The sequence below is a fragment of the Phoxinus phoxinus genome (genome assembly GCF_949152265.1).
Source record: "Phoxinus phoxinus genome assembly, chromosome: 11".
Taxonomy (NCBI): domain Eukaryota; kingdom Metazoa; phylum Chordata; class Actinopteri; order Cypriniformes; family Leuciscidae; genus Phoxinus; species Phoxinus phoxinus.
Window position 1 is genome coordinate 18076678 of NC_136886.1, and position 16818 is coordinate 18093495.

General features: G+C 38.1%; 1 long non-coding RNA gene across 1 annotated transcript in view; it reads right to left on the reverse strand.

Moving 5' to 3' along the window:
• Positions 1–16663, reverse strand: part of LOC307006952 — a 44057-nt gene extending 27394 nt beyond the window's left edge. Inside the window, exons 1-2 of the long non-coding RNA XR_013799551.1 lie at positions 16377–16663; positions 12140–12276 (exon numbers count right to left, since the gene is read on the reverse strand). This is a non-coding gene — a long non-coding RNA (uncharacterized lncRNA). The remainder of the gene's footprint in view (positions 1–12139; positions 12277–16376) is intronic.
• Between the last annotated feature and the right edge of the window lie 155 nt (positions 16664–16818).

A 16818-nucleotide genomic window follows, 5' to 3' on the forward strand; every position in this document is an offset into this window, starting at 1 on the left:
CTGTTAACAGAAATGCACAGCAGACTGGGGCCTGTGTGGCTCACTTATCTTATTAAGGCCCATATCGAAATTTTACACAGAAACACACACATTCATGCAAAAGCTTGCAGATTCACACTCACAAATACCTTTTTGTAATATTTCTGACACGGTATCTGTGTCTCTAAGGGGCTGTAATGATAAATGAGCCTTCATGTGCAAACGGGCCGTTCTGATAAATGTACCTGTTTTCAGAGGAGTCAATGGCACATATATGAGATTTCTTTCATTTCTTTATAGTGAACGTTTAATTTTCTGTGTTTTGAGATGCTGAAAAGTGACCTCAGCCTTGAAGGATGATGATATTCATAAGCGCAGTTGCAAATGTGAAGTTCACTCAAAAATGAAAATTCTGTCATCATTTTCTCCCCCTCATCTCGTTCCAAACCTGCCTGACTATCTTTTTTTTTTCAGCGGAAGACAAAATATCTTTTAAAGAAAGTTGGTAACCACGCACGCAACCACGCACACACACACACACACACACACACACACACACACACACAGGAATGACAAGAGAGAAAAAGATGAAATATGAACTATGCCTTTAAATACAAAAGGAGTTGCTGGTTGCCCTTTTCCATGAAATGACAATGAAAAAGGACCACAAAAGTATCACAAAAATATAATTTCAGAAGATTTGAACTACATGACCCACAATTATGATTCTTTCATGATTCTTTTTCATATATAAAAAAAGTGTTGCGAGGATATTCTTCAAAAATTCACCTTTTGTGTTCCAGCGAAGAAAGACAGTCATACAGGTTAGGAACGACACATGAGAGAGGAAATTATAACTATTTTTTAAAATATGGGTTCACAAGTAGAGATCTATAAAGTATAATTTATAGTATCTTCTGAAACTCGAGATATTATTACATATTTAATGGTTCATGCTCATTTCTGTTATTACATTTACATTACCGCTGCCATCATTTAATGCTCATTAATGTTTTTTTTAGTAAATGTAATCTTTACTAAATCTCAATTTGAATATCCATCAGCATACATTATAATGATGTGCTGCCTAAATTCACTTTACATCTTATTTTAGTTTCTAATGTTTTATATCTATTTTCTTTAGACAAAATAGTATGACATTTTACTATAGACCATTTATTTTATGCATAATCATAGTCAAAAAGAAAATAAACTCTTGTAATGACCTTTCCAGTGGTTATGTAATAGACCTGTAAGTACGATCTAACACATGAAATACGGGGTGCACAGGCCGCTCTTGTGACAGATAGTCCCCACCCACCAAACGCGCAACCCGTGTGTTCCTGTCCTCAAATAATGCAACAAGTGAAGCTCACTGACCTGAACCCTCCTCCTTGACCTTTCCTCAACCACATTAGAAACACACCAATGGTCGTGACCCCCACACTCGGGGGCCGGGGAGAGGCGTGTGCAGCCCACGCGTCTGTGTGTGTGTGTGTGTGTGTGCTCTTCTGTCTGAGCAATGGTGCTGCGACCACAGGTGCCGTTCCCTTGAGACACTGCGAGGGTTAATGATCTGCACGGCCAAGCAGGAATAAATAAATCACTTCCAGCCCAGAGTGGGCATAAATCTTCACTCACGCGCCCATTTGCAGCAGCGAGCACCACCAGTTGCTAATGATTGCGTTTTTTTCTTATGTGCTTTGGCTGTGCTTTGCCGTTGATTGCTGATGGGGGGAGGCAGGGGGGTCTCTCTCTCTTTTTCTTTCTATCTCTCTCTCTCTTTGTCTCGCTCACCGTAATTGATTTTGAGTCCTTATGGAGACATTCCAGTTGATTGGGGTTTATATGTTTGCATAAAGTGTTCATTCTAAGTGACAGTTATGTCACTTCAGATATAGGCTGACTGTGTATACACTAAATGGATCAGTGGACAGGATAGGGGTATACTTTTGTGGAGTCACCAATGGTGGCCAAGGCCTGATATCTTAATATATATCATAATATATACAGTATATCCTTGCATGTAAAATTAAAACGGTACAACTAGGCCTATATGAGTGTGTACACACACACACGAACACACACACACACACACACACACACACACACACACACACACACACACACACACACACACACACACACACACACACACACACACACACACACACACACACACACACACACACACACACACACACACACACACACACACACACACACACACACACACAATAAATTCAATAAATTCAATAAATTCATGTGAAGGTAAACTGTTATAAATGTATTATAGTGCATGTCTAAATTAACGTTAACTTAGATTGAACAGTACTTTTTAATAATTGTATTATTTTTTTATTTTATGTTAATGATACCTAATGCATAAATCAGTTGAAATAAAATTATCTGTGGAAACTGCATCTCGATCAGATACACATTTTTATTGTTACATTCAAAATCTGCTATAGGCTTAAAAATCTGATGGGATTTTTATTCAGTACACTTTCGATTTCTATTTAATACACTGAGAAATGTAACGTGTCATTTTTTATAAATTCTAGAGACAGAGTCTGCTAAACTAAATTGCTTTTAAAAAATCTTCAGATCTAATTATAATTGACTCTTTTTCTGTAAGTTTATGTTTCATGTTAAATGGTTATTATAGCAGACTAGATGTTCTAGATGTGACATTTGTCTCTCTAACACTAGACTGCACTAATGATCGTGATAGTTTCATCTGTTTTCCCTCCATTGAGTTCTGTATGAGCTCAGCACATCTTCTGTACATGCTGGCATCTCAATTGTGGCATCAAACTTAATGAATGACTCAATATGTCACAGATCTGTTAAGGGGTGGTAAATGTTTCAAAATGGCCGGCAATTAGTAGGCTTGAACTGTAATTAGTGTGTCCGATTGATTAGTATCAATGATCAATATGCTCACTCAAGAGCAATTAGCAGCAAGACTATATAGAAAAAGGGCTCGCTACTGAACGCATGAAGAGAAACGAGCCATCAGCATATATATAAAAAAAGACAAAACGGCACAATCTGGGATGTTATTGCTTGGCCTTATTTACATAATGTCATAATCTCTTACCATACATTGTATATATTTACCTCATGAAGAATGCAATATGAACATATATAATAGCTTCAACAATACATGCTGTCACTATCTGATATAGAGACTGAATTTAAACAAGCATCTGTCACACAGCTAATGCATTACAATGATTTATTTTTATGTATACAGATGTTTTCCTATAATATTTTGTGTTGCAGTGCTATAGATGTTAAAGAAAGTAAATTAAAGGAGTATCCTAGTTTCAATTAATGTACACACACACACACACACACACACACACACACACACACACACACACACACACACACACACACACACACACACACACACACACACACACACACACACACACACACAGAGTTTCATGTCCATGCCATACTTAGTCAAGTTTATGTTTAGTTTTAAGTTATTGCCTTTGTTTGTACACTTTTTGAATGATGGGATAAACTGCATTTGGGATCAGAAAACCGACTCGACTTCTATATATACACACAGTGTGAGAAGGTTACTTTTAAAAGTAACTAATTGTATTACTTAGTTACTTTTTATGGAAATTAAAGCTTTATGTTACTTTTGCATTACCTTCCTCACCAAAGCTGGGTTTGCTTGCTTGATTTCTAATAACAAACAAGTTATATTCTTGGCAAATGTAAAGGCCCTTTCACACCAAAAGTGAAATGAACAAGCCTCAGGCTGGACATGCTAATTCACACCTGTACAGTAGAGGGCGCATCTCAAACTAATTTCAACACTCTTACTTCAGCAATAAAAAATGATTTGCACACCGGTCATTTTTGCTTATTAGCATGGTTGAATTGGATCATTGACGACATTGGTTAATATAATGAGAGTCGGTCAACCCAGATAGCAACATTGGCCCAGATCCGGCTCACATCTGGTACGTGTTGAATCCACATGTACCAGATGTGGCCCGTGAAAAAGCTTTTTGAAACTTGCTTCAAAAAACAACTCATATATTTTGTTGTAAATGTAAAATGAATGCGGTATTTACTATTTACTTGAAAAAGTAATCTGATTACGTAACTCACGTTACTTGTAATGGAATTGTATATATATACTGTACACACACACACACACACACACACACACACACACACACACACACACACACACACACACACACACACACACACACACACACACACACACACACACACACACAAATACATTTGTGTTAACACATATTGTTTACATCTTGTGCTTTTGAAACAGTGAGTCTTTTAACGTTTCTTAATTGGCCCCATTCAATTCCATTGTAAGTGCTTAATTGTAACCCAAAGATTAGACAGAAAAAGAGCTACAAATCGACATTTTTTTCTCTAGTAACGCACATGCTATGGAACCCAGAATATTCCTTTATGGACGGTGTGTCTATAAATCTCACATTTCAAGGTGAAGTAGTAGTCAGAATACAATACCAATCTCAAATCCGATCTGGACAATATTGGGATGTCTGCGGACTGTAAGACAGGATGGTAGAGAAAACAATGCAAATGAATAAAGTCATTAACAGGGCTTAGAACAGTGGCACCAGTATGTTCTCTTTTATCCCCTAGTGACACAAAAGAGAGAGGGAGAGAGAGACAGAAAGGAAGAATAACAAAAAGAGAGAAAGAAATGCACAGAGGCTTTTCTTCTCTTTAAAATGCTGCATTAGGTCTTTTCCACCAGTCAGTTTTGATAGTTCAAAGCCGGCAGTTCAATAAATAGCTGGAACCGGCACATCTCTGTTCTTGCAAAAAGAAATCAATGTTAATCCTATTACCGGCAGTTATCACCTAGCCCAGAAACGGTGGCAAGTAAGAAAAAAAAACTGAGATGTCAAAGAGGAAAGGGGGGGGGGAGAGAGAGAGAGAGAAAGGGAGAGCAAGTCACCCTTCATTCACTTTCAAACACAGTTTTGATAATTTACTTCTGTAGAGGAAGCGGGAGGAGGGTACAGAACCGAAGATGGGGGGGGTGTTGAGGTGTGTGTGTGTGTGTGTGCGCGCGTCTGTCTTTCTGTAAAGAGGGGGTCCAGAGTGACTGATGTATTTACACGTAATGCCAAGATCAGACCTTGCTGCTGTAAGCAGGATGTTTGAGGCACAAAACGTTGCTTTTTTCGGCCACATTCACAGTGCTCGACAATCCCTTTACCATCGAAAGGCCTGATGCGTGACCTTTCACCTCCTCTCTCTGTCCTGATGATAGTGCAGTGAGGATTTCTGGTGATATTGTAGTTTGAGGAGTAGATAGACGGCAAACTCAGAATTTATTTTGAAAGCAGAATACTGCACAATAGACTATAGAGTACATTCAGAACTGATAAATGGGTGTTTGAGGTCTGTTATATTTGCTAAAATGAGCAAAGTCTGGCCAATTTTAGATTACGCTTGGATCAGAAGACAGAAATGAAAAAGTAAAAAAGGGTTCATATCTTGCATCAATATTAATAGATACCGGAAATTGATTGGCTTGATATGATAGCCAATAATTATTTTCAAAATCTGGTCAAAAACTGATAAATTGCCAACATAAAACTCAATGATTTTGTCTAAATAGAGGAAATAAAAAATAAAACATTACAAACTAAAAAGGCCATTTTAAATGGCACACGTGAATTCATGCATCACAACGTTATAATGTACTGTGTGAAATATGGATGTTAATTTTAAATCTGCTAAAGATTACATTTAAAGGTATAATTAAATTATTAGTATTTTTAAAAATGTATTAATATATAAAAACAGGGGAAATTAGCATGAACAATTAATTAACATTCAATATCTTTTTACTGAAAAAATAAATGTACACACTTTTTTTGGAAGTAAAGTTATTGCTTCTTTAAGTGTACTTTAAAAAAAAAAGAGTGACAATAGAATCGGGACATGACCCTGTCCGAATTCGGACCTAGTTTTTGCATTTACCCAATATTTAATTTCATGCTGTCGTGTTGTATCACATCAAACACCTGTGCATTTAAATACGAATTTGCTCGATTTTTGCTACCATGTCTTTTTATGTGACGTTGGTATTAAACAACTTTCCCATGTCTTTTTGAAACAGACATTCTCTTTGCATATTGATAAGCTTTCCACTAATGCACTCACAAATCCGGCGAACCATCTGCAGCTGCACCATCAAATGAATCGTTTCAAATGATTCAATCAAATATTGGCTCGTTCCGAACACATAAAAAGGGACAGTGTACAAAAACGAGTGAATAAAAGCAAACAAAACAGACGCAGTCGTGTTCAGAAGTGCATTTCTCTTGTGAACAGAGCAGCAGTCTAGATTAGAGCTAATCATTGTCAGCAGGATGCAGAAGTGGGCCTTCTCACTGACGGATTAGCCCTGCCGCTGTTGTTGTTCCTATTGTTATTGTCAGAAAAATATAATTACTGCCGAATCTCATCAAAGCAAGAACAGCCTTCTCAGAGTTGCTGCCCTATTTCATCCAAAGTAAAAAAAAAAAAAAAAAAAAGCGGGAGAGTAAGAGAAGAAAATTTGCTTTTGTTGAAACAACCGATTAAAACACAAAAAGGAAAAACAGGCCTATGTACCAATGTTTTTTTCGCCGCTTTTGTTTTCACATTTTGTCGGTTTTAGATCCCCTCTTCAAAAAATAAAAAGCTGACACCAAGTTTTCACCTTGACTTGACTGACTGTATATGTATATTTATTTCCTGTGTCATGAAAACGCGGGTGACCCCATTCCAGTCCGGCCCATTTGATATTCCTGCAATAAATTAGATGGCAACAGAGGTGCTTTAACATGTAAAATAGCGGTGACATGCTAAATAATGAGCCATGCTAGTATTACAGAGCGCCAGCTTGGGGACCCAGGGGTATTTCCGAGCCTCGGAGCAGCCCTTTTTTCCTCCGAAGGGGGTGAGGGGGGGCCGGGAGTGTATGGAGGTAGGGCGCTGAATATGGAAATGGCATTAATAGACCCCACGCCCAAAGCTAGATTACAGTGCGTCAACCCCAGTGGCCTGAACGCTCTGTGTTTAGGTCCACCAACAACATAAAGAGAGCGAATTATTTATTGAGGAAATTGCTCTCTTTTTTTTATTGGTCCCCGGTGAACGCCCAGGCCCATTTTGCGAGTATTATTCTTCCGTTTTGATTCCATTTATTCTCCACCGGATAAACTGCCCATCAAAATGAGGGGGGAAAAATTGCAGGCCTCATTTTGAAGGACCAGCAGCGTTGGTGTCGCCCATCAACGGTCGTGATCTGTTCTTTTCAATAGCTGATTTATCGCCATGACTAGATGTTCAGAGTGTCTGGTTTTAGATGGTCGTAACCCGGTTAACCGCGGGATCAGTTTGCTGGTTACGAGCAGCTGTTGTCCTTCAGGTGACACATCGCTGTTCTGTTTCAATCAAGTGATACTGTGTAGTAAGCATTCGGTTCGCCAGAAACTTCATGAGGTCAAATGACATTGTGCTTTTAGTGTGTGAATCATCACCTGATGGTAACTCACAGCTGTGGAATATCATAAGACTGATTGTAAATTTGTAATCACACATTTTGACGGTCATTTCGCAGTTGGTGGATGCATTGGGGATGTTTTTTGTGTTTTGTAGAGACTTCGAAACTACAAGATTGTCGGATGAGACATGGCCAGCGGATTTGTTTTTTCAGCCCTGTTGTGTAAAAGATAAAGAATTGCCTCTTTCTCTCATTTCCCCTCCTTTTCGCCATTTTTTATCCCCTCGACTTTCATGCTGTCCGCTGACTGCTGTACTATAATAGCCGGGATGTTTTATGTACGTGCAGCGGCAGGATTAAATTTTTAATGGCTCCATTGGTAGTTGTCCCGGGTCATAAAAAAGTGCTGCAATAACGCAAGAAAAGGTTATTGGAAATGCATATGTGTTCCTCCTCTTAGAGAGAACTGTCAAACCTTTAGTCTGAGACCGCGTCGCGACTACGTGCCCTACGAGTTTAATCTTCGGCGAAAAGGAAGGTTTTTTTAAGAGGAGCTACAATGACACATAAAGTAAAATAAATGCATAAATGAGCAGCCATGAGGAAGCGGCATCTGTAGAAAAGCAGCGTGAGGAACGGCGGTTGATTGTTAGCTAACATTATGCACACTGTTTGAGTCTAAATAAACCTGTGAGCGCGTCGTAAACTGTCCCTCTCGCGTGGCAGTAGCGTGAGACGGAGGCGCCCCCCTCGTAAACAACTCTGTCATTTTAAGTAAGCGTGGGCCTGCTTACCCGGCACCTTTCGCTCGGCAAGCCGCACCTAATTTAGCAGCCTTTAAATCTTTTGCCGTCGTTGTCGTGAGAAACGCCTGGTTGCAAATGTCTTTTATTGAATGCTGACTCTGTGGTATTACAGGCTTGCAGATATGCCTGCTGTAATATGTCCCCAGCTTTATCTTGTAATGGTAAAAGTGTATTAATTTTAGTGGACTTTCAGAGAGTGTGCGAGAGAGAGCGCGAAGGGACGGGTTTGACACCGTTTGGGATTGGGACTGCTCGACACACTCTTCAAACACATTTTTCACGCGGGGAGCTGGCGAGGTACGAGACAGCTGAAGACCCTCATGCATTTCGTAGATACCCTAAGCACAGATTTATCAAAATCTATCTGGAGAAAAGGTGTATCTCAGTAATAACTACTTCCCAAAAAGTGAGGCTTTGTTGAATGGTTCTTTGCTGTTGGTTTGGCTGCACAAGAGAGGATTATGTGTAAGAATACTTGTATCAGGAATTTCTAATACAGGAATACAGAATTTATTATTACCTCCCTCTTTTTGTAAAGCTCAAAAACACACTTCAAAAGCGTTTTCTAAAATATTTTTCCAGTTGGGGTTAAATGCTTCCCTTCAAGATTGTATATGTTGCTCTTCACTTTTACACTTCTTCAATCTCTGGTTTCATAAAGCAAGTGTTTGAATGAGTGTCCATGATATATATATATATAAATATATAAAAAAACCCTTTTAAAAATCCAGTTTAAAATACATGTACCAAGTTCTTAGAAATGCACTTTGTAGTTATGTTGGTTTCACATGATTTTGAAAAACTTTCAAACCATATTTAAGAAAAGTCTGAATGTAATAGGAAATATAATGTTGTGCATGTTTTTGTTTGTTTATAGGTGCATGTTTCTAATTGTTCACCTAAAAAAAGAAACCTTTATATGCATTTTGGCTGTTCATTTACACCCCAATGCTGGTTTGGGGGCCTGAAAACGCAAACTTTTGAAAATGTCTTTAAAGTGCACGCTTGTGAAAACTATACCGCTATCGTCTCCGCGTAAACTACAAAAATGCTAATTTTTGAAAACGCTGACGTCACGTGCATAATGTGTTCAGTCTGTAGGTGTTTAGTGTTTCTTTACAAAGTGACGTATGTATAATCCAGCGTATTTAGTCGTTTTCGCGTATCCGTGTGAACGGGGATCGTTTTGACAACATTGTCATCTGTACTACGTGAAAGACGGAGAGGAAAAACATTTTCTTTTTTAGAAAATAATTGTCTAGTAAACTTACCCTTTATGTTGAATACACTATGTGAACTGAGTTGTCGGACAAAGTATGTTTTTTTATATATTAATAGGCAAGGAAGCTTAAAATAAAAGTAAATGCCAAACTATACTAAGCTTTTCTTTTAAATAATATATTTTTTCTGAATTATAACGTCAGGATAGATGTATCACCTTGACATGTATTGACTATGCATCCAAAATTTTTATTCAGAAGTTAAAAACATGTTCATCATAGACGAAAAAGTCATTGCATTTATTGATTGATTGATTGATTGTCTGGGGAAGTATTGGAGAATTTGAATGTTAAACAAACTTTGAAATGACTATTATTAGGCTCTCTGAGATCCACAAAAACAGTAGAAGGTTAAATGACTTTAAATTGATGTCAAACACACAGGTTTAGTAAAACAGTCAATATATAAAACCCTCAAGCACCACTTTATTGACCCATACATATAAGGATTATTTTTTAGATTGTTTGTTGTTGGTTCTTCCAATTCTGTACTGTTTTACTTATGACATAAAGCAGGTGGCGTGTATTTGATAGTTCTTGAAGCTCCTCCACTCTCGCTGTGGCCCCTACACAAATACTCCAGCCTCACAAGCTACTTAAGGGGGTTTAATAAGGTGCGCGGTGACAAACGCGTGGCGAGGACAAGCATACTCTGATAGATACGGAGGAGTCCTGCAGGAACGCCGCAGCGTTTCCTCTGGCGAGCGGTGGCGTATCGGTGTGCCGCACGTAGGGGCTGTAGTTCGAGAGGACAGAACCACGGGTGTTTTTATCAAGCCGAGGGCCTAGACCACCGGAGGCTCCTGTGATGGAGGAAAATCAGCGGTCACAAACAGTCACAATGCCTCCCCTCTCTCATCTCTCTCTCTCACCCTCTCCCTCCTTCTCTCTCCCTCTCTCTCTCTCTCTCTCTCTCTCTCTCTCTCTCTCTCTCTCTCTCTCTCTCTCTGTCACTCCCCTCTTTCTGACTTCCACTCTCCTGTCCCTATGTTTATCAGGTTTTGGGGGCACTGTATTTTGATGTCAATAAGCAATTTTTCTTGCCTGGTCTCCAGCCTGACCCCTTTAATCCATCAATATATTATTAGAGATAAAGTTTTGTGGACGCCTGCTGCAGTCACAAGATAAATGACATCTCTGAAGTCACGCATTAAAGACTAGATTAAGGCCCTGTGACTGTGTCTTCAGTGCTCATCTGTGCGCCTCTGTCCAACCTATCACACTAAGTGACAAGAAAGAAAAATAATGAACTGAGGCAGAAAAAGCAAAGAGATATTTCTTACACACACTCAGTCTCTCTCTCACACACACACACACACACACACACACACACACACACACACACACACACACACACACACACACACACACACACACACACACACACACACACACACACACACACACACACACACACACACACACACACAGCGTGTACGTCTGTCTTCAGCTGGGATTAGGGTGCATTAGAGTAGAGCTGAAGAAGAGGGGAGAAATGGAGGGAGAGAAAAAGAAAGCAAGAGAGTGACTTGAAAGGGGTCCTCCTTCTGTTCGGGGGTGTTTTCTATGGCACGGCCATGAAGAGAGGGTGGGTAACGTTTTATTTATTCCTCTGTCAAGCGTTGAATGAATCACAGATTTTTTAAATAAAAAGAAAAGATTAAATTAGATTCTTTTTGAGGTTTATAGCTTGATCTTTCATCATATCTTTAGACTAAATTTGTTTGTAAAGACATCCAATAGATAGTGGGTGACAGTTCTGGCAGCGATCTACACCATTTTATAAACATTACATTGGTTTTTAAAAGAAGCCATTCAAAAGACTTTTGAGCTCGATAATCTTCAGAGGTAATGATACACAGAAAAATGAACTGCCTTGCATCATTGATATGCAATTTACTCTGCTTTAGTGTTCTGTAAACCTAAATATATGACATATAATCTCGGAACAATTTCTAAATTGTATTGCTTTTTAATGGGGGGAAAAAAACCTGTGGTGTATGAAATGGAGGATTTTGTCAGCCATACGAGAAAAATATGAGTCCATCCTTCATTATCATAACCTAGCTAATGTATTTGGCCAAAGATTCCTGACTGCGCTCTTTTACACTAGTAACCTTGCAACCATCCCCCTTACATATCATATTAATAGAGGATTACGAAAATGAAATGACAGTATTATGGGATGGACACCAGACTCGCAGAGAGAATATTAGGGGAGTCTATCTGGTCACACTTGGTGTTAAGTGGGACTGAGCACTCATTAGGTTTGCTGGAGCCGTAAGTTCATGTCCGCTTGAGCTTCGGCTGATACGCCCTGTACTTTAGGTCACTGCAAATCCACATCAGAGGATTTTTTTTTCCCGCCCATGTCCAGGGCGTTATCGGATTCTGTCTGTAATACCAGGACTGAGGCGACACCGTTATGGCTGCGTACGCAAAAGATGGCCGTTATTTGAATTTTTCCATTAAGCCCCAGTTGGCTGCACATGTTCTCGTGTGGAACTGCCACTCACCCTGTGGAGGAGGATGTTGAGACGTACCTGACTCTCTGCGTGTTAGCCTGGGTGTCATGGCCGCTTTGTGTTGGCATCACTTGTGTGTCAACTTCTGTTCCGCAGGACGCCTCCACAAGACGCACCCTAATCCCAACGGTGCCTGCAACTTTTTACAAGCTGCGCTGTTAAGTAAACAGGAAAAAAGCAAGATATAAATGTGCAAAAAAGCCAATGTATGTTTGGCTTCAATATAAAGTCCTTTAACCTTTCTACCATGGGTGTGTTTGGGATCCCAGAGATCCCTAAATAACAATACTAATTTCAAAGTTAACATTTCAAATTCTCCAGTACTTCCCCAGATCAGGAATTAAATGAATGAATAAATGTATACAAGAGAATAGAGAAAATAATATAAAAAACATATTTATACATATACACATACATAGACAAAATGAAAAAGAAGAAAAACAACAAAAAGGGTCCAAACTAATCCCATCCATCCCAAACCTTTGAAGCCTTAATTGTTTTTGTTTTTTTATTATTTAAATTTACACCATAAAAAGTTGTCATATAATTAGGAAAATAATGTTTGTTTCTCTTTTTTTACTGGTATTCATTTGAGTTTTTTTTTTTTTTTTACATTTACATAGACAAAAACATATTTATACATACACAGACTAAATGAATAAGAACAATAACAACAAAAAAGGGCCCCAACTAATCCCGTCCATCCTGATTCTTAGAAGCCTACATTATTTATTTATTTAAATTTACATCATAAAAAGTTCTCATGTGATAAGGAAAAGTTACAAGTGTTAACATGATGCTTCAATGTCATGTTTTTAGTTTTTTCACCCCCACAAGTTATTGAAATGACCTTTGTGTCCCTGAGACTCCTAACCGAACATGTGGGTCAAGTCAACATTTACAGTAATTTACCTTACAGTAATTTATTTAAGTTAAGAAGTTGTAAGATCGAGTCAGAGTCAGATGAGAAGAGACAAGAAACCAAAGAACTCTTTCATTTGAGTGGCTTTGAGACAAAAGACCTGAGGTCTGATGTTAAGTGTGATTATGATGTGAATTTATAGATCTCTGGGTTTTTTTCCCCATGCTGGGTTTTGGACGCCTGGGGCACCTTTAGATTTCTCACACTGTCTCTCCGGAGTCATGAGTTCAGTCTGGCTTGGAAAATTAATGGACAATTATGAAACTCTGAACTAATTCTTTGCAGACATCATCAGCCAATTAATTTAAGTGGGTCTATGGTTGGAGGTTGATCTTTTCTCTTTTGAATTTAGCGGAAGTTCCTCCTTTGTTCTGCATGAGATAAATTAATTTTTTTAATCATGAACCCACAATTGAATTCACTGATCTTGTTAAAGTCATTTCTCAGTTTCTTTTATACAACACTGAATGGCTGTTTTAGTTGATATACTTAGTTCAACTTAGTCATATTGGCATGAAATGTAAACTACTCCTTAAATATGTTTACTCTGTCTGTATTACATAGATCAGTAGCATCACTTCATGAACAAGCTCCAATTCTGTCTCAGAAAATCCTGTCATATACTATACTTTATTTCTTCTTCACATTTTCTATGTTGTTTTGGTAGGGGAAATCTGTTTCGATCTGCAGAATACTCAGGGTTTTAGAAAAAAATATTTCACAGTATAGAACAATAGAACTAAGTCAAAAATACAGATAGCCTAAGTCCAACACACCAGATTGGATGAGGTTTCAGGGCCTCGTCTCTCTTGCCTCCCTTGCAATGATTTAAGTGATTAAACTATCATTTAGTTCCTAAAGTGTAGTGAAGATGAGCTGGGATAACGTTGAGATAAAGGCAAAACAAATAATATTATGAGAGGAGATGGTGCCTCCATGTCGCTGTAATTTGGTTAATTATGCCATCAACACCATAATGCTCGCCAATGATGTTTACAACTGTTCCTCAAAACAGCCTAAACGCCTCTAACAGGTTAAAATGGATGGATTTAACCAAGTAAAAAATGGCATAGTCACTTTTAGTCCAATCCAAATGCAAATTTCCTTTACATAAAAAGTATTTTGTTTGTGAGTTGTATTTTTTTATCAACTCCAACACAAAAGAGACTTTGCATCTTTCTCGCTGAAAGCATGATCAAATAAGCTAAACTATCTAATAAACACAAAGGATAGGATATGTGTAGAACTTTCGAATCCTAGGCAAATTATATATTATGGAGAGCTCTCTACTACATACTGTGCTAAATTTCCATCAGTTGTATTTACAATAATTTTGAAATGGGTTGAATGCATTGTGATCCTTAAGGGGTTATTATAAGGGGTTTCTTTTCCCTTTTTTACAGTCGGCCTTGTTAGTATCGCCAATAATAGCTTTATCAGTCTGTATATTTTTATATACCTGTCCAGCCCTCAAAGTGACCTTTTACACTGGCCTTTTAAATGAATCTACAAAAAAGTCCATGGCTATTTGGACTTTATATCCATTTACTCTCTGAGCTCTTTAGCATTTAATAACATCCTCCGCAGGCAACCACTCTAAATCAAATAATGTTTTGTGCATTTTCAGCTCTTTTTGCTTTTTATAAATGAAAGTGATGGCATTTTAATAGGTGGGTGTGTGCAGACACGAGGAGACAATCGCCTCTCATTGAGTGCAGGGGGACAGGCTGGAGACAACGTGAGTTATTACTCCTCCCCACCCTCTGCAAAAGCACTCCCTTAAATTCACGGGTTGGTGCGGCAGACCCTGTGTGGAGCCTATGCGGTCTAAACGCTCCGCTCGCACACACACTTCCTGTTGCCACATGATGGATATGCAATGATCACTTAAAACCACAGTGATGATAAACTAATGAATCAAAGATCTGCATTAATCAACGAATGGCCATTACAGAGAGATGAATGGAAAAGCAAAAAGTTCCCTCTCTAATGATGAAGTGCTAACTGTTTAATAGCGGACAAGGCGAGTGAAGGAAATTACACACAAGGGATTCATGCATCATTTTAGAAGATATTAATATTTCACCCCCTCTCTTTCCTGACCTCCCCCATCTCTTGACTTTACACTCTGCTGCCGTGAACAGGCGTAATCAAAATTCATTACCAGCCAAACCGGCCTGATTAAACATAACAGACTCAGTTCACAGGCGTACACTGCGCTCAGACTCCCCCATCCTCAATCTATCCAGACCCTCAGAAACCAGAGTGGACAAGACCTCTTTGAGAAACCGCCATTAAGCAGCAAACATATTAAATACTCATCAGAATCAAGCTACGGAGATACTGAAGTGCTAAAGGATACATATCAAAGCATTTATCATTGTCAGGGAAGGGAGATATTGTATACTCATGCATTTATATAAATTAATCTGTTTGTTTATAATTCCTAAAGAGAACAATCCATTAGCATTCCTGTTCATCTTAATGGCAGTTGCTCGGCTGGAGACAGACCCCCAACTTATTTTGTGGGAAAATAAATAAAAAGTATTTCAAAATATAAGTAAATTAGAGAATAAACATTTATATTTAAGAATATTGGGTAACACTTTATAACGGCACACTATTAATATTATTAAAACATGTATTTCTACTGTAATTCAAGTAGTTATAAAGCATTTAGTAGTGGTCAGTTAACTTTTTTTGTGAGCTCATCTAAAGTGAGGACTAGTTATGCCTTGTAAAGCATTTACAAAGGAGATTTATGTATTAATTTTTTTAAAGTTTGAACATGCAATACAGACATATTTAGCACTGTGACATAAAATATGATCTTAAAATTAAATAAAAACACTTTCTCTAAAGTAGTACAGTCTTTTTTTCAATGAATGATTATATGCAGTCTTTAACTTACATAGGCTATATCATTCTTTATTCTTTCAAGCAGATATATTTATTTGTATAAATTAAATATACTTAATCCTTATTAAAGCTATTAAAAAGCAGTGAATGCTTTTCTCTTTTTATTTTGTTGTTTGATCAATATTAAGTGTACAGAAGGCATTAGGTTTATTACGCACTGTCACTTTAAGAACGAGTGTGCACGTGCTGATGCACATCCGATATTAATTCTCATAACTGTACGTTCTGTAAAGACATAACTGACTGTGTTTACGTGAATACTCTCCAAAACGAACATTTAGACATAATGTTGTGTGTATTTGTCCGAAAGAGAGCTTAATTCAGTCCTTGCGCGCAGCGCGCTATCTAAGTTATGTGCAGGGCTTCACGCTTCGGGTCGTGTGTGTGTGTGTGTGTTCGCACAGAAAAACATACCGAATAAAGTTCTCTTTCGCGTCGTCATTCTTATTCAGATGATCTATCCATATGTCTGCTCTTCTCTTTCTCACAGACGTTTACATTTTTGAACGATTTATGAGACATGCATCATGCCAACTCGTGTGCCAGCCACCGCAAATCAGTTCTGACTGGATCTCGTCCCTCCCTAAAATTTCCGTTTAGTTTTTATTCGTTAACGAAAATGTCAATACATTTTCGTCATAGTTGTCGTCATTTAAAACTGTTTTTTATTTAGTTATCCTCTCGTTTTCCTCTGTGAAAAAAAAAAAAATGAAATTAATTAACACTGGTCGCGATCATAGACTGTAAAAAAATAGGTCGCGATGAGAGGTATTTGTCTTGTTTACATCAGCATGAGTTTGAAAATCACATTTCATTGGTTCAGACTCATGCCATCGATAATTCGCTATGAATATAA